The sequence below is a fragment of the Lissotriton vulgaris genome, chromosome 4_1, assembly GCF_964263255.1.
Source record: "Lissotriton vulgaris chromosome 4_1, aLisVul1.2, whole genome shotgun sequence".
In the NCBI taxonomy this organism is placed as follows: Eukaryota; Metazoa; Chordata; class Amphibia; order Caudata; family Salamandridae; genus Lissotriton; species Lissotriton vulgaris.
This window is the reverse complement of record NC_141691.1, coordinates 2,102,406,842-2,102,432,581: the sequence shown is the minus strand read 5'-3', so window position 1 is coordinate 2,102,432,581 and position 25,740 is coordinate 2,102,406,842. Positions and strand designations below refer to the sequence as shown.

General features: G+C 46.6%; 1 pseudogene; it reads left to right on the top strand.

Moving 5' to 3' along the window:
- The window catches only part of LOC147725125 (uncharacterized), a 191,239-nt pseudogene that overhangs the window by 58,471 nt on the left and 107,028 nt on the right, over window positions 1–25,740 (top strand).

The window sequence follows — 25,740 nt, the reverse complement described above, 5'->3', positions numbered from 1 at the left end:
AGCGTTGCAGGCCTCGTAGTCTCCGCCGTAATACCGGCTCCTCTCGTTCGCTGTCGGGCCCCGGCGGCTCCTGGGGCCACAGGGGATGCCGTACTGGCTGCTGGGGTAGCTGGAGAAGGGGTCCAGATAACAGGAGCGGCGGGAGCTCGGATGAACACGTCCGCTCACGCCTCCATCTTGGCCACGCCCAACCGAGCATGATTATAGGATGAAAATTTAAGTAAATATTCACTGAAAAAAATCCACAGCTTTCAGGGACGTTATAGTTAGAAATTAGCATTTAAAAAACCTTGAAAATTCCCTGAAAAAAACCCAGGTTTCAGGGGCGTTATAGTTAGTTGGACATTTCACTCGTACAAAACCAGAGAAATTCGGACATTATAGTTAATTCAGCTACCTATAACTCGCGCCCCCACAATGCACTGCTGATGACGTCATATATTATATCATTCATGACATGGTCAGTGACATCACTGATGCCATCTCAAATTACATCACTGATGACATCATCCAGTGACTGTGTTTCTATAAAGTTTAAATATGTTTTATATATATGCCAAGGTGTATTTAAGAATAAGTGGGTGTATAAGTGTCTGGATGGATGATTTAGTAGGTGCGTGACTGACTGTATATGTGAGTGATTAAATGAGTCTTAATGAACGCATGGGTTAGTGTCTGATACAGACATTCACACAGTTTAGTTTGTCAGTTGGTGTGTAAGCGGTTGCATGGGTTGGTGAGTAGCTAAATGAGGATCTATATGCGTTATTGATTAGTTGTCTGAGTATCTGTATGGATGCCTGAGTGTCTGTGTGGGTGCGTGGGGGGTGTGAGTCCGTGCATGATGTGTCAGTGGATGATTCACTGGGTGTATGGGTTCAAAAGTGCATCTGTGAAGGGCTGTATTGGTGGGTGAGTTTGTGTATGGGTGTGTTGGTGAGTGAATGGATGCCTCAGTGGTACATGTGTAAGTAACTGCATATGTGAAAGGCAGAATATGTGAGTGTTGAGTGCATAAATGACTATATGTGAGAGTGAGTGATTGTGAGAGTGGCTGTATGGATCAATGTGTGATGTATTAGTTATTGTATAAGAGTGTAAGTATGTATAGTATATGTTTGAATAAGTGAGGTGGTGTGTGTATATCTATATATGTGAGTAAATATGAGTGTGATTGATTCTTTGCATGACTGACTGGGTATGTGAGTAACTCTATGGATGAGTGGGGGTGTGTGAGTGTCTGTATAGATATGTGAGTGCATATGATAATGCCGTACTGATGGTTGACTACATGTATGAGTTTGTCTTTTTTTTCTTGATTGTCCGCATACATGCCACCAGACCAGATAAACTCTAGCGCCTTCCACACAGAGTCGTTATCCACCCTGGATGTCTGTGCCGGGCAGACAGAGTTCACCCAGAGGTAAGGCTGTCTCCTGGTCCCACTCCCGTCCACCTGACTAGACAGACCGCAGGTTACTAGAGAGGACCGGACAACAATCCTCTGGCATAATCATAGGACCGATGTTAGTTCTTCCACCAGGTCTCTAGGACTGCCCAGATCTTAATACTAGATTCATCGCAGGCCATATCAGACTGGCTAGTTATAATGATGTTTTTAAGACAATCGGCAAATGTAGGTGGAGCCTCCGATTTCGATACCCTACAAATTTCCCTTCTGGCATTGACTATTACATAAAACAGATATTTTGAAGAGGGGGTGCTCATACAATAGTCCGACAGAAGACCGAAAAAGATTAATCTATTACTGACTTCAATTGGCCTTAATAGGACCTCCTCTAAAAAGCCACATACCTCAGCCCAGTATGAAGCGATCTTCGGGCAACCCATAAACATATGTTGGTCATCTGCAGCCTGGTGTTTGCATCTGGGATAGTAGTATAACCTTGTAGTCACCTTGGATAGTTTGCCCGGAGTCCAGTATACTCTTTAAACCGTATACAAATGGTTCCTCCTAAGATTCACTGGTTTAACCACTGTCTGAGACATAATGAAGGAGTCACACCAAATTTTCTGTACTTCCTCTCGATTTTCTGGTAGAACATTACCCCAGAGATTTTCCAACTCGAAGTCTAAACAATCCCCTGCTTCTTTGAAGGCCTTATACCAAAAGGAAACCTCACGTTTCCATAGGCCCGCACTGGAGAGGAAATCGAGGGGCATACTATCTTCTTCATTGCCCCAGGATTGTGTTGCCCACCAAGCAGAGAGCTGATAAAAATTAAATCTTGTTAGAGTCCCATTTGTAAGGTTAGAGAGGGACTCCCAGCTCATAAGCTGTGAGTTTTTATATTGATCAACCCATACCATAATACCAGCTAGTTTAAGGGGCTGACACAATTTATCCAAGACACAATCCGGAGTCCCAGGGGAGTCCCCAATTGTAGCCTGTAAGGTGTAATATGATATCCCCAGGACTCTCCTGATGTATCCCCAATTTTTAAGAGCAGCCAGCAGAGTCTTAAGGCGGACTTTCTTGTAAAATTTGGGGTCACCAAACTTAAAAAAAAAAAAATCCTGTCCCTGTGGTACATCATGTAACATTGCCCGAAATAAGAGGCCCTGCAATGAAGAATCTACTTTATTGGCTAATATTCTAAAATTCTTAAAATGGAAGGCATGACAGTAGGAAAGTAAATCAAGTGAGGCCAAACCTCCAATCTTCAACCCTCTCCTTAGTTTCTTCCAGGCTATTCTGGGTGTTTTTGTTGCCCATATAAGGCAACCAATCTTCCCTTGAAGACTGTCAATGTCTTTAGAATTAGAGGATAGTGGAATTGTATTGAACAGAAAGGTTATTTTAGGTAAAATCATCATTTTTACGAGATTAACTCCCTCATAAATATTCAATGGTAGACTCCCCCATCTCAATAATAACTTATAAACTTCCTTAGATACCTTCTGCCAGCTGATCTTAGGTATATCTATCAGTTTCTGAGTTAAATAGATCCCTAGGTATCTTATCTGTTTTTGGCTCCCTGCAAGGTGCCTACACTATTCCACCCCATTATATAGGTTTTTTCTCTGTTGATCTTATAACCAGAGATTTTACCGAATTCCTCAGCCAGTTCGAATAACCGTGGGATTGCATCAATATGATTTGAGGTATACAAAAGAAGGTCATCTGCAAATAGAGCGGTTTAAAGCTCCAAATCCGCCATTTTAAAGGGTGTAATGCTACGATCCATTCTAAGTGCACAAACATAGAGTTCAATATACACATTAAACAATAGGGGGAATAGGGGGCAACCCTGCCTGGTGCTTCTAAAAATACCAAAAACCACCCCGTTAGGGCACCATTAACTAGAACTTTCGCCCTGGGATTCAAATAAAGAGATTTAACAGCTCCATTTCAATTTAATGGGAAACCAAACTTATTCATGGTCTCCCAGAGATACTCCCAGCTAACCTGATCAAACCCCTTTTAGGCATAAATTTTTGTTTATGGATTAGTGAAACCATCGCTTCTGACCAAGATGGGGAGATACATTCACCTTGTATGAATATTTTATTAAAAAGTATTTTTAATACCGGCACCACCTTCTCTAAAAGGCCTAAATAGACTTCAATTTGTAAACAGTCCGGGCCAGCGGCTTTGCCCCGAATCATTTTCCTCAATTGGTCTCTAATCTCCCCCTCCGATATGCTGGTAGCTAGTAAATATGGGCGGAAAATCTGTTACGCTCGCGGATTTTGCGGATTTTCAGTAAATTCGCAATCCGCGAGATTTGCGAATTTCCCGCAAAATCCGCAAATTCGCACGCAGCGGCTTTTTTTTTTCTTGGTGATACAATTTTGCGGCGCGCGGCGTTTATCATCGTTTGCCGAGTTGTTTTTCTCGATATTTTGCGATTGCTGCGCCATTTTGGATCTTGCTGCGGGATCCCGCGGGAATTTGGCAAGCGCGATTACGTAATCGCGGCTTGACAACTTTTGCAGCGAGCGCTTGTCAACGCGAGTACGCCGAGATCACGTCTCGCGGTACTTCGCAATTGCGAGCTTTGAGATGCGGCGAGCAGCAACAATCTCGCACACGCGAAAATATAAAATTTGCAATTCTGCACAAGAAATCCACCAGCAAGCAGCATAAACCTTCTTGAAATGATGATTTTTATCTGAATAACTCCTTAGGTTGACATTTGCCTGCACTTTTTTTGCGAGGAGTCCATTTTGGGGGGGGGGGGGGAGGGGGGTGGGAGGAAGGAAGTGCCCCACAGTCTTCAACTTCCTGTTCCTGTCCAGCAGGCTCCTCCCAGTGCTTTGTCCATCTCCTGGTCACTTTTCATTTGGATCTGGAGCTGGAAGGATTACTTTTTGTGGATGCTGCTGGATATTTGGATTTGAGGCCTTTTTGACTTTCTTTGGATCACTTTTGGATTAGAAATTTTACAAGTAAGTTTGTTTGGGGCATTACAGTTGCTGCAACTACAATTTTGAAATTTTCGATTTTGGGGCTGTTTTGGGGCCTTTTGCCCAGGGGTACTCAGTGGTGGGTGGACTGAGTCTTTCTGTGGGGTGTCTTGAACTTAAACATCATGGAGGGCATGGATGGATTGGGATTGTGCTGATTTTTCAGTGATTTTCGTTTTTTGGGGCTGTACTTGTGGCCTTTTCACCAGGGGTATTTGAGTCTAGCATGGGCCTAGTCTTTCTGTGGGGTGTCTTGAACTTAAACATCATGGAGGGTATGGATGAAATGGGATTGTGCTGATTTCTCAGTTATTTTCGTTTTTTGGGGCTGTACTTGTGGCCTTTTCACCAGGGGTATTGAGTCTTGCATGGGCCTAGTCTTTCTGTGGGGTGTCTTGAACTTAAACATCATGGAGGGCATGGATGGAATGGGATTGAGCTGTTTTTTCAGTGTTTTTCGATTTTTGGGGGTGTTCATGGGGAGGGACAGGCCATGTGGCTGGGGGCCATTTTGAGTGCTGCTACAGGCCCCGGCCATGTGCTGGGAGGCAAGTGGCCATTTTGAATGCAGGCATTGTTGTTAGGCCTGCAACCATTTTGCCTACTTTTCAACCTTTATGCCCAGGGGTAGTGAGTCTTGCATGGGCCTAGTCTTTCTGTGGGGTGTCTTGAACTTAAACATCATGGAGGGCATGGATGGAATGGGATTGTGCTGATTTTTCAGTGATTTTCGTTTTTTGGGGCTGTACTTGTGGCCTTTTCACCAGGGGTATTGAGTCTTGCATGGGCCTAGTCTTTCTGTGGGGTGTCTTGAACTTAAACATCATGAAGGGCATGGATGGAATGGGATTGTGCTGATTTTGCAGTGTTTTTCGATTTTTGGGGGTGTTCATGGGAGGGACAGGCCATGTGGCTGGGGGCAATTTTGAGTGCTGCTACAGGCCCTGGCCATGTGCAGGGAGGCAAGTGGCCATTTTGAATGTAGGCATTGTTGTTAGGCCTGCAACCATTGTGCCTACTTTTCAACCTTTATGCCCAGGGGTAGTGAGTCTTGCATGGGCCTAGTCTTTCTGTGGGTTGTCTTGAATTTAAACATCATGGAGGGCATGGATGGAATAGGATTGTGCTGATTTTTCAGTCATTTTCGTATTTGGGGGCTGTACTTGTGGCCTTTTCACCAGGGGTATTGAGTCTAGCATGGGCCTAGTCTTTTTGTGGGGTGTCTTGAACTTAAACATCATGGAGGGCATGGATGGAATGGGATTGTGCTGATTTTTCAGTGTTTTTCGATTTTTGGGGGTGTTCATGGGGAGGGACAGGCCATGTGGCTGGGGGCCATTTTGAGTGCTGCTACAGGCCCCGGCCATGTGCTGGGAGGCAAGTGGCCATTTTGAATGCAGGCATTGTTGTTAGGCCTGCAACCATTTTGCCTACTTTTCAACCTTTATGCCCAGGGGTAGTGAGTCTTGCATGGGCCTAGTCTTTCTGTGGGGTGTCTTGAACTTAAACATCATGGAGGGCATGGATGGAATGGGATTGTGCTGATTTTTCAGTGATTTTCGTTTTTTGGGGCTGTACTTGTGGCCTTTTCACCAGGGGTATTGAGTCTTGCATGGGCCTAGTCTTTCTGTGGGGTGTCTTGAACTTAAACATCATGAAGGGCATGGATGGAATGGGATTGTGCTGATTTTGCAGTGTTTTTCGATTTTTGGGGGTGTTCATGGGAGGGACAGGCCATGTGGCTGGGGGCAATTTTGAGTGCTGCTACAGGCCCTGGCCATGTGCAGGGAGGCAAGTGGCCATTTTGAAAGTAGGCATTGTTGTTAGGCCTGCAACCATTGTGCCTACTTTTCAACCTTTATGCCCAGGGGTAGTGAGTCTTGCATGGGCCTCGTCTTTCTGTGGGTTGTCTTGAATTTAAACATCATGGAGGGCATGGATGGAATAGGATTGTGCTGATTTTTCAGTCATTTTCGTATTTGGGGGCTGTACTTGTGGCCTTTTCACCAGGGGTATTGAGTCTAGCATGGGCCTAGTCTTTTTGTGGGGTGTCTTGAACTTAAACATCATGGAGGGCATGGATGGAATGGGATTGTGCTGATTTTTCAGTGTTTTTCGATTTTTGGGGGTGTTCATGGGGAGGGACAGGCCATGTGGCTGGGGGCCATTTTGAGTGCTGCTACAGGCCCTGGCCATGTGCTGGGAGGCAAGTGGCCATTTTTAATGCAGGCATTGTTGTTAGGCCTGCAACCATTTTGCCTACTTTTCAACCTTTATGCCCAGGGGTAGTGAGTCTTGCATGGGCCTAGTCTTTCTGTGGGGTGTCTTGAATTTAAACATCATGGAGGGCATGGATGGAATGGGATTGTGCTGATTTTTCAGTGATTTTCGTTTTTGGGGGCTGTACTTGTGGCCTTTTCACCAGGGGTATTTGGGTCTAGCATGGGCCTAGTCTTTCTGTGGGGTGTCTTGAACTTAAACATCATGGAGTGCATGGATGGAATGGGATTGTGCTGATTTTTCAGTGATTTTCGTTTTTTGGGGCTGTACTTGTGGCCTTTTCACCAGGGGTATTGAGTCTTGCATGGGCCTAGTCTTTCTGTGGGGTGTCTTGAACTTAAACATCATGGAGGGCATGGATGGAATGGGATTGTGCTGATTTTTCAGTGATTTTCGTTTTTTGGGGCTGTACTTGTGGCCTTTTCACCAGGGGTATTGAGTCTTGCATGGGCCTAGTCTTTCTGTGGGGTGTCTTGAACTTAAACATCATGAAGGGCATGGATGGAATGGGATTGTGCTGATTTTGCAGTGTTTTTCGATTTTTGGGGGTGTTCATGGGGAGGGACAGGCCATGTGGCTGGGGGCCATTTTGAGTGCTGCTACAGGCCCTGGCCATGTGCTGGGAGGCAAGTGGCCATTTTGAATGCAGGCATTGTTGTTAGGCCTGCAACCATTTTGCCTACTTTTCAACCTTTATGCCCAGGGGTAGTGAGTCTTGCATGGGCCTAGTCTTTCTGTGGGGTGTCTTGAATTTAAACATCATGGAGGGCATGGATGGAATGGGATTGTGCTGATTTTTCAGTGATTTTCGTTTTTGGGGGCTGTACTTGTGGCCTTTTCACCAGGGGTATTTGAGTCTAGCATGGGCCTAGTCTTTCTGTGGGGTGTCTTGAACTTAAACATCATGGAGGGCATGGATGGAATGGGATTGTGCTGATTTTTCAGTGATTTTCGTTTTTTGGCGCTGTACTTGTGGCCTTTTCACCAGGGGTATTGAGTCTTGCATGGGCCTAGTCTTTCTGTGGGGTGTCTTGAACTTAAACATCATGGAGGGCATGGATGGAATGGGATTGTGCTGATTTTTCTGGGTTTTTTTCGATTTTTTTCGGGTGTATAACTGAAATGATGTTCTTCTGTCTTCCATTGTTTTTAGGTGCACAAGACTCAAGAGAACCACCAGTGCCAGAAAGAAGTCCTGCAGCGGTGTGTGTGTGCAGCATAACGTCACACGACGTCACGTCTGGCCTCAGACAACTCTACAATTCGTACAACTGCGGCCTGCTGTCTGACCTGCTCTGAAGAAGATGGCCCCAAAAAAAGGTCTCCGTAGCTCCTCTAGCAAGAAAGTTGCTAGTAAGGAGCAGAAGAAGCAAGTTACCAAAAAAAAAAGTACGCCTGCAGCAGCAGCAGGATCTGCTGGGGACCAAGCTGGGAGCAGAACCCCCGCTCCATTGGGTTCAGTGCCTCCACCACCACGCCAACTTAAGTCAAAGCCCTTGAGTGCTTCAGAGGCAGTCAGTGTACTTCTCCAATCACCATCGACCAGTGATGTTGGCTCATCGCAAGAAAGTAGCAGCAATGTCCCTGAATCAACACAGGTTGTTGTAACTCATCTGTTAAGTGTTGAACAACCACAGCCGCAACAACAACACCATGTGCAAGTACAAGCCCAAGTACATGTGGAAGGAGAGGCAGCGCAAGGAGATGCGCAAGCAGAGGTGCATGGAGGGTCACAAGTGCCCACAATAGTTGTTCCTCCCGAAGTAGGGGCACATCAGGAAATCGACAATCAAGCCGAGGTATCATTGGAAGCCACTCCTCCTGATGATCATTCAAGTCAAGTCAAGTCAAGTCAAAGGATTTATATAGCGCGCTACATACCCAGAGGGTCTCAAGGCGCTTAAGGAGGGGGGGGGAGTTACTTGTCAAATATCCACGTTTTAAGTTGCTTTCTGAATGCTAGGTGGTTCTGGGTAAGGCGAAGGTAAGTGGGAAGTGAGTTCCAGGTTTTAGCTGCCAGGTAGGAGAAGGATCTACCTCCCATGGTGGTCTTGTTGATGCGAGGTACAGTGGCAAGGGCTTGGTTGGAAGATCGAAGCTGGCGGGAGGGGGTGTAGAAGGATAGTCGTGTGTTGAGGCATTCTGGTCCGATTTCGTAGAGTGCTTTGTGTGCGTGGGTTAGGAGCCGGAAAGTGATCCTCTTATTGACGGGAAGCCAGTGGAGGTTTTTCAGGTGACCAGAGATATGTTCTTTACGCGGGATGTCTAATATGAGCCTGGCTGAGGCGTTTTGGATTCGTTGGAGTTTTTTCTGGAGTTTAGCGGTAGTCCCGGCGTAGAGGGTGTTTCCATAGTCCAGTCGGCTTGTGACCAGAGCGTGGGTGACCGTTTTCCTAGTTTCGGTGGGGATCCAACAAAATGTTTTTTTGAGCATGCGAAGAATGTTGAAGCAGGATGAGGAGACGGCGTTGACTTGTCTGTTCATTGAAAGTGAGGAATCCAGGATGACGCCCAGGTTCCGTGCGTGGTCTGTCGGGATGGGTGCTTTTCCAAGGGCTTCTGGCCACCAAGAGTCGTCCCATGCGGAGGGGGAGGAACCTAAGATGAGGACTTCTGTTTTATCAGAGTTCAGTTTCAGACGGCTGTGTTTCATCCATTCGGCTACTTCTTTCATTCCTTTGTGTAGGTTAGTTTTGGCGGTGCTAGGGTCATTGGTGAGTGATAGGATCAGTTGAATGTCATCCGCGTAGGAGATGATGTTGAGGTTGTGTTGGCGGGCGATGGCCGCGAGGGGGCTCATGTATACGTTGAAAAGGGTGGGGCTGAGTGAAGATCCTTGTGGTACGCCGCAGATGACTTCAGTGGCCTCTGACTTGAATGGTGGGAGGCGGACTTTCGGGGTTCTTCCGGTGAGGAACGAGGTGATCCATTCCAGTGCTTTTCCTTGGATTCCGATGTTTCTGAGGCGCTGTAGAAGGGTGCTATGGCAGACTGTGTCAAAGGCTGCGGAGAGGTCGAGGAGGATGAGGGCGATAGTGTCTCCATTGTCCAGTAGAGTTCGAAAGTCGTCTGTTGCTGCGATGAGGGCGGTCTCAGTGCTGTGTTTTGCTCGGAAGCCGGACTGTGAGGAGTCGAGGGATTTGTTGGCTTCGAGGAAGGCGGCGAGCTGGTTGTTGACAGCTTTCTCGATGACTTTGGCCGGGAATGGAAGGAGCGAGATAGGGCGGTAATTTTTGAGTTCGGTGGGGTCCGCTGTGTGTTTTTTCAGAAGGGCGCAGAGTTCAGCGTGTTTCCAGCTTTCCGGGAAGGTGGCGGATTTGAAGGAGCAGTTGATGACGTCTCGGAGGTGCGGTGCTATGATGGAGTCTGCTTTGTTGAAGATGTGGTGAGGGCATGGGTCTGTGGGGGATCCTGAGTGGATGGAGTTCATCAGGCGGATGGTGTCCTCAGTGGAGATTGTGTTCCAGTCATTAAGGATGTTTGAGGGGGGTGAAGGTCCAGCAGATGGTTGGGTGGGTTGGTCTCCGGGTTGGTTGTCGAAGCTGTTGTGGATGTCTGCAATTTTGTTGTGGAAGAATGAGGCTAGGGAGTCGCAGAGGGCTTGAGAGGGGGTGATGTCGTTAGAGTTGGCCGAGGGATTGGTGAATTCCTTGACGATGTTGAAAAGTTCCTTGCTGTTGTGGGCGTTGTTATCTAGTCGTTCCTTGAAGGCGGTTTTCTTGGCCTTTCGGATCAGTTGATGGTGTATGCGGGTGGCGTTTTTGAAGGCGTCCTTGGTGCTGGTGGTTGGGTCTTTTTTCCAGGCCTTCTCAAGGGAGCGGCAGAGTTTCTTGGATTTCTTAAGATCAACGTTGAACCATGAGGCCTTCTTGCTGCCAAGTTTGCCTTGTCGTTTTTTCAGTGGTGCTAGGATGTCGGCGCTGTTGGATAGCCATAGGGTGAGGTTGGTGGCGGCTTGGTCGGGGTTTGAGGAGTGGGCTGGGGGGTTTAGAAGAAGCGATGAGGAGATCTGGTCGATGGTGATTTTGTTCCAGTTTCTTTGCAGAGTTGGTTGGGGGTGGTTGTTGGGTTTGGGCTTGTTGTAGGTAAAGTGAATGCAGCTGTGGTCAGTCCAAAGGAGATTCGTGGTGTGGCTGAAGGAGACATGATTGCTGGAGGTGAAGATAGGGTCGAGGGTGTGGCCTGCGATGTGGGTGGGGGAAGTGACCAGTTGTTTAAGTCTGAGGTTGGCGAGGTTGTCCAGCAGGGTGGTGGAGTTGCGGTCGTTGTTCTTTTCAAGGTGAAAGTTGAGGTCTCCTAGAAGGATGTAATCTTTGGAGGGGAGCGCGTGTGGAGTGATGAAGTCCGTGATGTCCTCACTAAATTGTGCGCGGGGTCCTGGGGGCCTGTAAAGGAGGGTGCCTCTGAGTGTGGTCTTGGGGTCGATGTGGATCTGGAAGTGAAGGTGTTCAGAGTTGGCGAGGTTGACGTCAGAGCTGGTTGAGATTTGGAAGGATTTCTTATGGACGATAGCGATTCCTCCTCCTGTGTGGCCGGTACGGTCCTTGCGTATGATCTTATAATCTTCTGGGATGGCAATGGCGATGTCTGGGGCGGAGGAGGCATTCATCCATGTTTCAGTAAGGAAGGCGACATCCGGAGAGATGGTGTCTAGTACATTCCATAGGTCAATGGCGTGCCTGTGGACCGATCGGGTGTTGAGCAAGATGCATTGTAGGTGGTTGGTGTCGGGAATCTGAGGTGTGGTCGTAGCGGAGTTGTTGACGGTGCAGAAGAATTTGCAGGAGTAGCATGAGAAAGGTCCATGGGTGTGTCCAGGAGCGGCTTGGACGCAGTTTGGGGAACGGCGAGGGTTAAGGGCTAGGAGGGTGGTGGCATCGTAGGTAATGCGGGAGGGCGGGGAAATGCAAGGGCCAGGGGGTATGGCGCTGAGCGCGGTCCAGGCGCGGTCGGGCGTAGACGGGCTTACCTTTGGTGCACCTTCGGCGTGGCTGGGGCGTGAACGCTGCACGTGAACGCTGCGCGCGGGAGCTACTGTCATATATGGATAGTGGAGGGGGAGGGGCGAGGGCGGCTCAGCTGGGAGGCGGGGCGGGCTACAGACGACGACAACAACAAACAAAATGGAGGCAGAGGGGGGAGCACAGCAAACGCGCAAACAGAGTGAAATCAGCAGAAATAACAAATAAAAGTGCAAGTAAAGCTAAGCGGCGATCAGGCAGACAGCAGGCAGAAATAATAACGCAGTTATGAATGCAAAGCGGCACAACGCGCAAACAGGGTGAAATCAGCAAATTTTACTATTTAAAGTGCAAGTAAAGCTAGGCGGCGATCAGGCAAACAGCAGGCAACAAATAATAATGCAGTTATTCGATGCAAAGCGGTACAACGATACCAAATGTCTCAGAGGGACACTGGGGAGCGACCACTCAGCTCGAGGGAGAGGAGCGAGTCACGGCACCTTCAGGTAAGGGAGCGCTGTTTCTGGTAAGTGGGAGGGCGGCTCAGCTGGGAGGCGGGGCGGGCTACAGACGACGACAACAACAAACAAAATGGAGGCGGAGGGGGGAGCACAGCAAACGCGCAAACAGAGTGAAATCAGCAGAAATAACAAATAAAAGTGCAAGTAAAGCTAAGCGGCGATCAGGCAGACAGCAGGCAGAAATAATAACTCAGTTATGAATGCAAAGCGGCACAACGCGCAAACAGGGTGAAATCAGCAAATTTTACTATTTAAAGTGCAAGTAAAGCTAGGCGGCGATCAGGCAAACAGCAGGCAACAAATAATAATGCAGTTATTGGATGCAAAGCGGTACAACGATACCAAATGTCTCAGAGGGACACTGGTGAGCGACCACTCAGCTCGAGGGAGAGGAGCGAGTCACGGCGCCTTCAGGTAAGGGAGCGCTGTTTCTGGTAAGTGGGAGGGCGGCTCAGCTGGGAGGCGGGGCGGGCTACAGACGACGACAACAACAAACAAAATGGAGGCGGAGGGGGGAGCACAGCAAACGCGCAAACAGAGTGAAATCAGCAGAAATAACAAATAAAAGTGCAAGTAAAGCTAAGCGGCGATCAGGCAGACAGCAGGCAGAAATAATAACGCAGTTATGAATGCAAAGCGGCACAACGCGCAAACAGGGTGAAATCAGCAAATTTTACTATTTAAAGTGCAAGTAAAGCTAGGCGGCGATCAGGCAAACAGCAGGCAACAAATAATAATGCAGTTATTGGATGCAAAGCGGTACAACGATACCAAATGTCTCAGAGGGACACTGGGGAGCGACCACTCAGCTCGAGGGAGGAAAAGATCAAGGTTGGTGTCTACATCTTCTTCAAGCCCACCTCCTTCTGATGATACGGATCCCAATTGGGAACCAGCACCACTGCCGTCTGAGAGTGAGGCACACCATGATCTGACAAAGGTACCTAAGCGTAAAAGGAAGGTCGTCGAAAAACTCATAGCTATGGAATTTGATGAGGCTCAACAAGAAGTGACGGATACTGCTGCTGGTGAAGCCTTTCACGATGACGACGATGAGGCAGTCATCATAAAGGTCACTGCAGCTGCTGCTGAGCGTGATGATGATGTCGATGAGGAGGCAATGGAAATGGAAACACAACAATCATTAGATTTGGAGTTAACTAGTACACCAACACCTACCGCTTCCATATTTCTTTCTCGCAAGAAGGGACCTCCATCCACCTCAACCTCAATTAGTGGTGGTGAAAGTGCAAAACGTACTGAAGTTCGGCAATCCACATCCTCCACTTCATCTGGCATTAGCAGCAGGACCACCACACCAGTATCGCCGCCTCCTCTGGCCCCCAAAGACATTTCAAGTCTCCAGTTTGGGACTTCTTTAGTGTTTGCCCAAAAAAGGAAAACGTAGCCATTTGTAGCATTTGTAAGCTTCGAGTTAGTCGTGGTAAGTTTGGTACCAACTATGGTACCGGAGGCCAGAGAGGTCATCTTAGGAGAGCGCACCCTGTCCAATGGTTTGCGCAACTAGAGGCGGTCAAGGAAGCCCGAATTGCACGTAATGAAAACGTTGATTTTTCATCTGATGATGACGAGGAGGAAGAAGACGATTCAAACACTTCACTTACACCCAGTACCCCTGTCAGCAGCACACCCCATGTGAGCCAGACTAAGAGTGTGTTAGAGAGTGAGACATCAATGCGAAAAAGTTCATTAGCGAGCGTAACTGGGTCGAAGATATCATCATCATCCCGTAAATCTTTGGTCCAGGGCAACATTAAAAAGATGTTGTTTACAGAAGCGCAATATGAACGCAACCACCCACTGACGCGTCTGTATAACACTAAGCTGGCTAAAATGCTAGCTCTGGACCTTCTCCCTTTTTCTTTTGTAGAAGGGGTTGGTTTTCTAGAATTAGTGGCATTGCTCTGCCCTAAATGGAAGGTTCCTAGCCTGTTCTATTTTGCCCGAGTTGCGGTTCCAGCACTACATGAAGATGTTCTGGAGGTGATTGGGGCAGCTTTGCAGAAGAGTGCTGTTCACACTATACATCTGACAACAGACATGTGGACCAGTGGCGCAGGCGCTGATTACATGTGCATCACTGCACACTGGGTCTCTTTTTCAGGGGCTAAAGCAAAGCTAAACGCAGGAGTTGACCAGGACATTGTTTTTAAAGCTGCTCGGAAACATGCAACACTAGCCATGTGAAACGTCACACAGCAGAAAACATTTTGGATGTCTTTAACACAAAGGTCCTTAAGTGGCTGTCCCCAAAAAAACGCCAGGTTGGTTATGTTTCCACGGACAATGGCGCCAATATAGTTATGGCCATGAGGCTGGGTGACTATTTCAGAGTGCCGTGTTTGGCGCACTGTATAAACCTGGTTGTCCAAAAATTCTTGGGTAATAAAGACAGTGCAGCGTACAGAGTATTGGACACCTGCCGAAAAATGTGCAACCATTTCAGCCATTCTTTTAAGGCCCGGAAGCAGCTGAGGAGCCTGCTATATCAACGTCAAATGCCAGAGAAAGCACTCATCCAGGAGGTGGTAACACGTTGGAACTCAACCTTCTACATGCTTGAGCGTCTGTATGAGCAGTATACGGTACTCGATCACTATTTCTTAACAGAGGGTACAGCTCAGAAGGAGGACCTGAGGATGGGTGCGGCGCAATGGAACATAGTTAAAAGCCTGACAAGCATGCTTCGTCCTTTTGAGTTCTTCACGCGTGCAGTCAGCAAGGAGGACTGTAATTTGGGAAAAGCTATCCCATTGTTGTACATGCTGGAGCACTAACTCAAGGAGGTGTGTTCTGTGTTTGAAAAAGATGTAAAAAACCAAGACTCTTTTGTTCTGGCTCAAAAAATATTAGAGCACCTACAAGGTGATGAACATCTTAAAATGATCCACTCAGAACAGCATTACATTTGTGCTACTATTCTGGATCCACGCTACAAAAAGGCGCTGGCAGGCCAAGCATTCTTTCCTTTTGCTGATGAAGATGTTACAAGTTACAAACGGTGGATAGCCTCCTCAGCCAAGAGGTTTGAAAGAGAACGGCAGCAAATTGAAGGAGAAGGCAGTACATCAGCATCAGCAGGCCATCGCCAGTCACAACAATCCTCTTCTGCACCTGTGGCTGCGGCACAAGTGACCTCTCAGCCGTTAAAGAGACCGGCAACCGGATCATCTGCACCACCAGACTCAACAGTAACATTGGAGGCTGAAGAGGATTGGCTAGCTCGGCTTGGGTTTGGTTCTCAAAAAGTTACAGCAACAGCTAAGCAAAGAGGAGGAAGCTTGGAGGAGAACCTTGATTTGATGGTCAAGGACTATTTGAATGACTCAACAGAGGTCTATGTTAATGCTGACCCATTGGCGTATTGGCATGGGAAAAAAGAATTGTGGCCACAGCTCACCAACCTGGCTTTAAACTACTTGTCTTGCCCACTCGCAAGCGTGTCTTCTGAACGTGTTTTCAGTGCTGCTGGTGGCATTGTAACTTCCAAACTTAGCCGCCTCTCGCCCAAAAATGTGGAGAGGTTAACAATTATCAAGATGAATCAGCACCTCATACCACAAGATTTCAGAGTACGAGAAAGCACGCCGGATGAAGACGAGGTGGCCAGCAACATAGATGAGGGAATTTCTACTCTGTCAGGTGACACTGAGCTCACCCTGCCTGAATTCGCAGAGTATGATGACGAAGCCTTATTCTCATTCCTGGACCGTGATACCGAGCCCTGAAAATGAGACAACGAATCAATAACTTTCTTTTTCGTCCTTATTCACTTTTATTCCTGTGTGTCTGTCTTTCTTTGTTGTGCACAGTTAATATAATTCAAACTTTAATCAGATAATCACAAAAACAAGCCCATCAGCAGAACTGTCTTTACTTGTTTGCTAATTGATTTGAAGGTGCCGCAGTCTACATTCCTCAGGTTCACAAGTTCAGAAGAACATGCTCCTCTATCCTCCTCCTCCAGACTCCTATTTCCATCAAAGCAGAGGGCTGGTTTACGCCCAATGAAGAAAGACTCAGCACTTGTGGGGGTGTTGTTCTACCTCTTTGCAGGTGAGTTGAAGGCTATGGGGCCATTGCTGGGAAGCTCTAAAAGTGGTTTGGACCAAATCCGAAGTGCAAATTTTTAGTGTTTTTGCTGACTTGCTTGCCTTTGAGGTGCTCTTAGGGGGGTTCCGTCTGTTTGTGGGTGAGTTTCGGGGTCTGTCAGCACTGCTGGGACACTCTAATCTTGATTGCATTTGCTTTCCAGTAAATCCGTGGTGGCAACCCCGACTTATGGTCTAGCTACGCAGCGCGTTTGGACCGAAGGCCGAGAAATATTGTAAGTAGGAGATGTTGCTTTTGGCCTGTTTGGGGGTGTTATGCTTTTTGACGGGTGGGTTGGCGGGTCTTGGGCCATTCCTGGGAAGGTCTAATACCGGGTAGAAGTAGTTGGGACAAAATCCAGGCCAATTTTTTTTTTGCTATTTCTGACATTTTGCTCAATGAAGCGTTTTCGGGGGCCGGTTTGGGGGGCTTACTGGTGTTTGTGGGTGGGTTTCGGGGTCTGGGAGCACTGCTGGCTATGGATACTTTACATTGCAAGAGGTTTGAAGCAAATCCATGGTGGCAGAGGGGAGTTAGGGCCTAGCTGCAGAGCGCGCGCGGAGTGATTTGGGAAATTTGGGAAAAAATGACTAAGTCCCCATTTTTGTACTTTTGCTCTATGGCTGTTTGGGGTTCTTCTACTCGTTTTCTCTTCGGTTGACGGCTCTGGGGCCATTGTTGGGAAGCTCTAATACCGGATAAAAGTGGTTTGGACCAAATCCGAGGCGCACATTTTTTAGTGTTTTTGCTGACTTGCATTCCTTTGAGGTGCTCTTAGGGGGGGTTCCCTCTGTTTGTGGGTGAGTTTCGGGGTCTGTCAGCACTGCTGGGACACTCTAATCTTGATTGCATTTGCTTTTCAGTAAATCCGTGGTGGCAACCCCGACTTATGGCCTAGCTACGCAGCGCGTTTGGACCGAAGGCCGAGAAATATTGTAAGTAGGAGATGTTGCTTTTGGCCTGTTTGGGGGTGTTATGCTTTTTGGCGGGTGGGTTGGCGGGTCTTGGGCCATTCCTTGGAAGGTCTAATACCGGGTGGAAGTGGTTGGGACAAAATCCACGCCGAAAAGCCTTTTGGCACTTTTTGTAACTTAGGGTTCGTTAGCCCTAGCAGCAGGATTGCATGTGTTTCGGGGTGTTCTACATTTTTGCAACTGAGTTCTGGGGTCTTGGAGCACTCGTGAGAATGTGTAATTTTGGTTGCAAGTCATTTGAAGAAAATCCTGGGTGGGAAAGGGGGGATTTGGCATAGTTAAAGAAAGCCTTTGCCACTATTCTTAACTTAGGGTTTGTTAGGGTTAGCAGTATTTCTATTGCATGTGTTTGGGTGGGGCGGTTTTCGAGTCTTGGAGCAATGCTGGCTATGGATACTTTTGCTTGGTTGCTTGCAAGTGGTTTGAATGCAATCCACGGTGGGTAAGGGGGTATTTGGGCCTACTTTTACTTTCAAAGTACGTTTTGTCACCAGTTTTCTGCTAGGCCTCGTTTTTTCCGATTTGATTGGGGGTCTTCTACATTTTTGCGACTGGCTTTAGTAAGGGTCTTGGTGGGAGCACTGCTGGGAAGATCTAATTTTGTTCTAAAACACAGTTTACAGTACACCTAGCTTGAGGGGAAAGATCTGCTACATTAATTTGCCCATACTTATTTATCCTTCAAAAGGTGACTCAGACAGAGTACGCACTGTCAAAAATATTGTACTGTCTACTAGGAAAAGCAAAGTGTGACTTTTTGCACTCCACAGCCTACATACCTTATATTTATTTATCAGTGGTGTTGTAATATTATATCACTTCCTGTTTTTTGTTGAATAATTACAGGCCGGGTTCCATTCTGTGCAATGGGGAAAAAAGGATGGAGTCAGGCTTCACATTAGCGAGCCGCAATTCAGCATCCGCCAGGCAGGCAGTGGACAGGGCGTCTTCTGGTCACCAACATTGATGGACGAAGCGTCAGATTGAATGGAGGAGTGCCGCTAATAAGAGGATTTTTTTTCTGCATGCAACTTACTTACCAAATTCAACAGGACAACTACAACAACATACAGATACAGTATCCATTGTGTTTTTCTATGACTGTGACTGCATTTCTTGGATCTCTCTCTGCTTCTAAATTGATCCCTTAACACATCACTTAGTCCACTCCACTATCACATCTGCACCACACATAGTCATTTGTAAGTGCTCCTACGTAATTCGCAAGTCGCAGCACGCCCCAGCCCGTAGAGGACTGGGATGGCCCCAATGATGAAGCATGTCACCAAGGGGCAACCCTGGTGACTGAGGGGACACCTAGAAAAAGAGCAATTTCTCCTTTTCTATCTACTACATCTTCCAGACCAACCCCATTGAGTGTTGTGAATGGATTTATAGTGACCAGCAAGGCTCTCAGGTATCTGGCAACAGAGACCTTATGTTGAATATAGTTATCAATAATTCCACACACGCCCTGTACTGTCGCATTCTTTCATCCACACTTGTCGAAAGTACTACTGACTTTTCACTGACATGCATACAGTAGTGCATGCACTTTCAAAGATTGATGGATAGGTTTGTACCCAAAGATTTGTTTACGTTCAATTGTTTGTCCATGCTGTGCTTTTTTTACAGGGTGTCTTCTGGTGGTGACCAACATCGATGGACGAAGCGTCAGCTGCAATGGAGGAGTGCCGCTAATAAGAGGATTTTTTTTCTGCATGCAACTTACTTACCAAATTCAACAGGACAACTACAACAACATACAGATACAGTATCCATTGTGTTTTTCTAGGACTGTGACTGCATTTCTTAGATCTCTGTCTGCTTCTAAATTGATCCTTTAACACATCAATTAGTCCACTCCACTATCACATCTGCACCACACATAGTCATTTGTAAGTGCTCCTACGTAATTCGCAAGTCGCAGCACGCCCCAGCCCGTAGAGGACTGGGATGGCCCCAATGATGAAGCATGTCACCAAGGGGCAACCCTGGTGAGTGAGGGGACACCTAGAAAAAGAGCAATTTCTCCTTTTCTATCTACTACGCCTTCCAGACCAACCCGATTGAGTGTTGTGAATGGATTTATAGTGACCAGCAAGGCTCTCAGGTATCTGGCAACAGAGACCTTATGTTGAATATAGTTATCAATATTTCCACACACGCCCTGTACTGTAGCATTCTTTCTTCCACAGTTGTCGAAAGTACTACTGACTTTTCACTGACATGCATGCAGTAGTGCATGCACTTTCAAAGATTGATGGATAGGTTTGTAAAAAAAGATTTGTTTATGTTCACAATTGTTTGTCCATGCTGTGCTTTTTTTTCTTGTCTCACAAAACCTTTCCCAAAACCCCCCGTACCCATCCATTTTTCAAACCCTAACCCTCTTCCCCCGGGCTGTGTGGTTTTGATTGATGTGTGACTAAATTACAACAATAAATCCACACACTTGCTGGGGAGGATAAGGTGATACCAACAGGCTGGTGAAGAAATCCGAGGATATATTCTTACTCTGCTTGACAAAGACCCATGGCTAATGTCAAAGAACTTCAACCGAATTAGTAGTTATACTTTACCATTTGTTAGGCTACAATGTGGCACTGTTCTAGTGTACTGTCACCTGCTATATTCTCTATTGTACCGTTGTATTGATCAGGAGGACAAACCAGATTTCATTTTCTTTTTTTTCATAGGCATGCAACTGCCACTGTGTCACACCACTAGTACCACCGCTATGAGGAAATTTTATCCGCCCAGGATTGCCAACCTTATTCGCTGTTTCCCGTGGAGCCAGCCCTGGGCCTAGCCCTATTTGCAAACAGAAATTACAGGTAAGATAGGTGTTTGGTTGGAGGTAGTATAATGGTTTATTAGGAGAGACGAGAGATTGATGGTAGTACTACTAAAGTCACAGGACTATTCAGGAAAACAAACTTACTGTTAAACCCCCACCCACCAGACTCAAAAGCTGTAAAAAACAGGTATGGTCACATAAAGTTTAAAAAATTATATTTTTATAGCCCTAACAAAATAATCTCCCGCAAGACCCTCCCTAACCCCAACGATTGTCCTTCAAAAGTCCCCAAAAAACCCAACTCCCAATTCCCACCCCCCAATAGTCTCTAAAAAAGGGGCAAGGGACACTATGGCAGGGTGCTGTTGCCTTTAGCAGCCAGGGCATCATGCTCCTTGCGGAGGGTGGCAAGTTCGAAGCGGAGGCTCTCCACCAAGTTCTTATAGTTCAGGACCTCCTGCTCCAGGTAGGACAGTCTGAGGGATAAGCGGCGCCGGTGTGCCTTGCAAATCCTGTGGGGGGCAGCTGCTGTCTTTGCTGCTCAGCGTTGGCGTTGGGCTTTGGTAGCCCGGCTCCGTACCGCTGGAGCACTGCGCTGCCTGGCAGCCCGCACGGAGGAGGATGCAGCTGTCCCCGTGGACGTTCTTGTTGTACCAGACTGCGTCTCCTCCTCCTCCAGGGCCACCAGCCGCCGATATTCAGCGACAGTGGCATCCAGCCTCCGTTGCCGGGCCATTCGAGCCAGCTCCTTCCTCCTTGATGGTGTCTTGGATTTGGAAGGAGCAACTACATGAAGAAAGAAAGACATAGTCTGTAACCAATGCTCCTTAAGATTAACACAAAATGATTGAGCAGAAAGTTGTCACAGTACAAGTAGCAAATTGAAAGCACAGTACATAACTATTGAGGACAGTATCTATGTAACCTCCGACTTCTTCATCCTTGCTCTAACATTAGTGGGAGTTTAAGGGACAAATTCTACAAGCACTATGGACTTCCATTACAGTCGACTATGACAGTACACCAGTCTTATTCTTCTTCTTCTCTCTTGTTTAGGAAAATTGGTACGTTATCTTATGCAAGCCGGCATAATGCCAGCGCAGTGAACTTGCACCCGAGAAAAACAGACGCACACCATGGTGAGTGAGACAGACTTGCGTTACTGTACCGGTCCAGTACATGCAGGTGGTGAAGCTCTTACTTTTCTATTACGGGTGGCACTGAGAATACTCTGTTAAAAGGGCTACTGCTTAATTCATTTAGCTTTCACCCTACAGTGCAAATGAGTATTAGAAAAGGAAAATAAAGAAGCTAAATAATCTGATTATCTATCACTTCACATGGGATGTATTTGATGACATATGGGATGACTTTAGGTGCTTTGCTTATTATGGAGTGAACAGTGATACCCCCACACATGAATGACGTACTACTACTAAACTAAAGTTATTAAGAGAGGTAGGGAGTGTCCACCGTAATAACCAGATATATGCTGTGCTTGCAGTTGCAATACAAACTACTGCTGCTATTCATGGTAGTATTTGGACAAAATTACAACTTCTTTTCCTTGCCTTTCCTACACTGGAATGGACGTGCGGGTGCGGTGTTACATGCTCTTCAAAGTAACACTTAGTTCATCCAGTGACCATCTACTCTCTCTAGATACAAATATGCTATCTAAGAGTCAGATAGTACCATGAATGATCCAGGCATCCATCCATTCAAAGTATATGCACACATACAGTTTCTGTTTCACCCACCCAGGCTGTTCTCCTTACACCCATCCTTGCTTCATCATTCACCCAGCCATGCACCATACCATATTCTTTCCTTCCCAGCCACCTCGGGGACCAAGCAAACACATATCATTCTTCTTTGCCAGTCATCATTACATTTCTCGTCCTTCCACACTTACTTACACCCTTCTTTCGCTTTTCGTTCAGCCCTTCCATCAAGTTCACCTCAGATCTGATTGGGATTCTTCTCGCCAAAAACTTCACAGCTAAGTCGAACTACATTTAGAGGAGCCTACTACATGGTTTATTTATATAATACACCCGTGCAGAAAGCACACTCTGCAGTCTTCAATCTCAAATGAGTAAGGAATGTATAGCTTACCTCTGCCCGCCACCACCGTGTCATCCCCCACAGATTTGTCCGGCACTTGCACCGCCTCCTCCCCAGAGTTGTCCTCCTCGTCCAATGCCACCACCACCTCGACGCTAGCCCCGCCTCCAGATGTTCCACCTACAAAGTACATTTAATAATGTTAGAATACACCACTCACTACTATATAATATTTGGTCTAGGAGGAAGAAAGAAATGTGAAAAAAACTGTATACAATTTAATAATTTGTGACTGTCTACTGTAAAGTAAAAATGTTCCTTTTTCCATGGAAGGCTGTTGTCTTGCTGCACTTTTTGGCACAACTGATGAATGCTTGCTTTTTATTTTTAACACGCACCACTTTTTCTCCTAACAGACAGAAGCTTGACTTCTAAGAACACGAGCAGGATCAAGTTCAAACCAGGTGAGAGCTCGGCTCGACCACAAGAAATGTGTCCAATTAGTCATCAGCACTAAGCACTTTTCCATTTCCAGTTAAGCGTTTACTTTTATGACAAACTTGATTTCAATAAATGTGTTTACTTTTAATAAAGCTTTTAAACTCAAATAGACTCTGTGGTTTTTGGTCCTCCAGACTAGAGTGGATGAGCTAAAGATTTTGGAATTTTTGCAAGCATAAGTCTGTGCCTCTGCCATCGGTGACTTTGGGAGCTAAATGACTCTGCCACACTATCTAGTCAGTAAGGAGATTGGGGGTTCAACTACAAAGTCTGTTATCACTGAGGTATGTGGAAAGTCTAACAGCACCTATTATAATTGATAAGCTAACCAATGCATTTTTTAGTGTCCATAGTTCTGTTTGTGCAGATTTGTCCAGGCAACAGTAGTAGAATGGATTGTCCTCCTATCCAAACCAAAAGTAAAGTAGTATCTTATTCTTTCTTGGTGGTCATTCACATTTTTATTGTTGGCAATTGTCAAAGCATAAACATTTAGAATACTTGAAAAGACATTATGGACAATCCCAGAGGACTGCACTCAGTGCATAGAGCTATTGCTGACTAGAATGGGAGTCCAATGGAAATGCCAAATGTGCAATCTTAGTTAGCTACACAGACAGACTAATAAGAATAATCTAGTAATACTACACGGAGTCATAGTCGAGGCAGGATAAGAATTTAGATCCTGTCTACAAGAAGATCAAAGACGATTTAGAAAAAATCGAATGAGGAACGCTAGGAAAAAATAAGTACTCTATATTAAAATTAAAACTTACTGGGGCCAGCAAAGGAGCCCTCGCCTGCCCGGTCCTGGCCTGCATCGTCAAAAGCACCCTCCTCCTCCTCCTGTGTCCTCCTCTTGCCCCTGTGAGAAGCTGATGTACAACATGAAAGAAAGAAAAACAGAAAACATGGATGATATTTGTCAACCAAATCAAACATTTCAAAACAACTAACAAAATATTTTTGCGAAATAGCAAATAGACAACTACTCCACGGGATATATTATTAACCAATCTCATGTGGTCGACTACGTTATTACTTTAGTATTGCTTGATTTGCGGACCGTCGAATTGGAAATTACCTTATGTAACTCACTAAACAAAGTACTAAAAAGGTTTGCCTAGGATTGGCAGGCAGCAGTCCGCAGCACGCAAAGTGACAGCCAAAGTCCATTGTGATTGAAGATCAGCGACAACACTAAAGTTTCCTACTACATTAACCAGTCATTAAAATACTCAAACTATTAATCCACCACCACTATTTCTTCTTATCGCCATGTGTACAAAGGAAGGACTGGACTTGAGTCTGTAGGGGCTGATTTAAAAGCCCCTTGAGGCTCTTTTGCTCCATTGTTGCGTGACTTTTGTGACACAGCGACAGCACAAAAGAGGCGCAATGGTGCGGCGTATATTAACAACGTGACGCATATGGGAGATGCATCACGCTGTAAAGCCCTGCGCCAATAGGGGGCGTTCCGGCGCAAGGGAGGGCGCTCCTGCGCAGGAACGCATCCTAAAAGTGGCTGAGGGAAATCTACAAGATTTCAATCAGTCACTTTGAGGACAATGATGCGTGACTCAAACCCTGCGCCTGCTTGAAGCAGACGTACGGCTTGACGCAGCATTGGGGAGATAGGGCACCCCAGAGCATTGATGGAGCTGCACCATCGTTGCGACTCAACTCCAGCAATGCGCCGCCTTTACGGCACAGATGCGTAACGCTTTGGTGACGTTTTGGGCCCATGGTGCGCCGCATTGTAAATACGGCGCACCATGGGTGATGGTGGCGTGACGCACAATTACTGGCGCATCCCTGCTACTTTGCAGGGATGAGCCAGTAATTAAAAATCTGAACCTTAGTGTGTTGCATTACGCAGTTCTTTAAACTACACTCATACATAATTTCACAGGCCAATGAAATGAACACAAAATCTAAAACAAATAAGCATAGTAGCAACACTACTGAGAAGAAGAAGAGCAGTGTACCTGAAATGCACAGAAGATTTTGAAATATAATTTACCTACAATGTAATGAGCAGCATTATTGCTCTTGGTAAAAAACAAAACTTTGCAATATATAACACAGCAGGAGAAAACATAGTAGTAAAGAAATAGCTACTACTACTCACCAAGCCCGGGGATCTCAAGGCCAAAGAGGTCGAGCAGATCTCGCTCACGGGTCAGGACATCCGTCCAGCGGTGGGTGGCCTGGTTGCAGGTGCGCCAGACCCGAGAGTGGTGGTAAATGGCCTGGCACACCTTCTCCCACCGCTTCCGGCGCTCCCGGAGCCCGTACCCGGCACTGATCTTGCCGCCTCCCATGATGGTCCTGGGGAGGCGGCGCTGAACATAAAAAATGAGTTTGCCCACCTCCTCCGGGGTAAAGATCTCCCTGGGTACGACCTCCTCCCCCCTCAAACGCCCGCACGGGAGCCGGACACGGGGTGCGGGACCCTTCCCCTTCTCGGGATGCTTCCTGGCTCCCTTCACCATGGTCTGGGCGGAAAGGAATAAAGAAAATAGAATAGGGAAGAGAAGAAAAGAAAAGAGTTTAAAAAAGTAGTTTAAAATTAACCAAAAGTAGCAGTAAACACAAAAATATAGGGATAGAAAAATAGAGGGATAGATAATAAGTAAAATAGACCAAAAAAAACTACAAACAAGCAAAGGATGGCAGAGATTTAGAGAGGATACAAAGACCATGCCCAGAACCATAGCAATGAATGAGAAACAAGATGGCCGCGCCCGTTCACGACCGCGCGGGTGAGTTCGCGCGAGATTTTCCTTGCGAACACGCGCGAAACTGTACTGGCAAGCCTCAGACTTTGCGAGATTACACTTCGCGCCCGGAAACGGAAATACGTCAGGCAAACAAGATGGCCGCGCCCTTGAACGACCGCGAGGGTAACTTCTCGCCTTGCGCTACGAGTGGCTCGCAAAAATGCACAAAACCTTGCCAACTAACACGCCGCAAAAAAACAAATTGCATATTCGCATGAATTTGCGGCTTCCGAATCCGATCTCGCGCGTGTTCGCACCCCGCGAATCCTGCGAAATTGCAGAAAAACGAGTTTTTCAAAACTGAAAGCA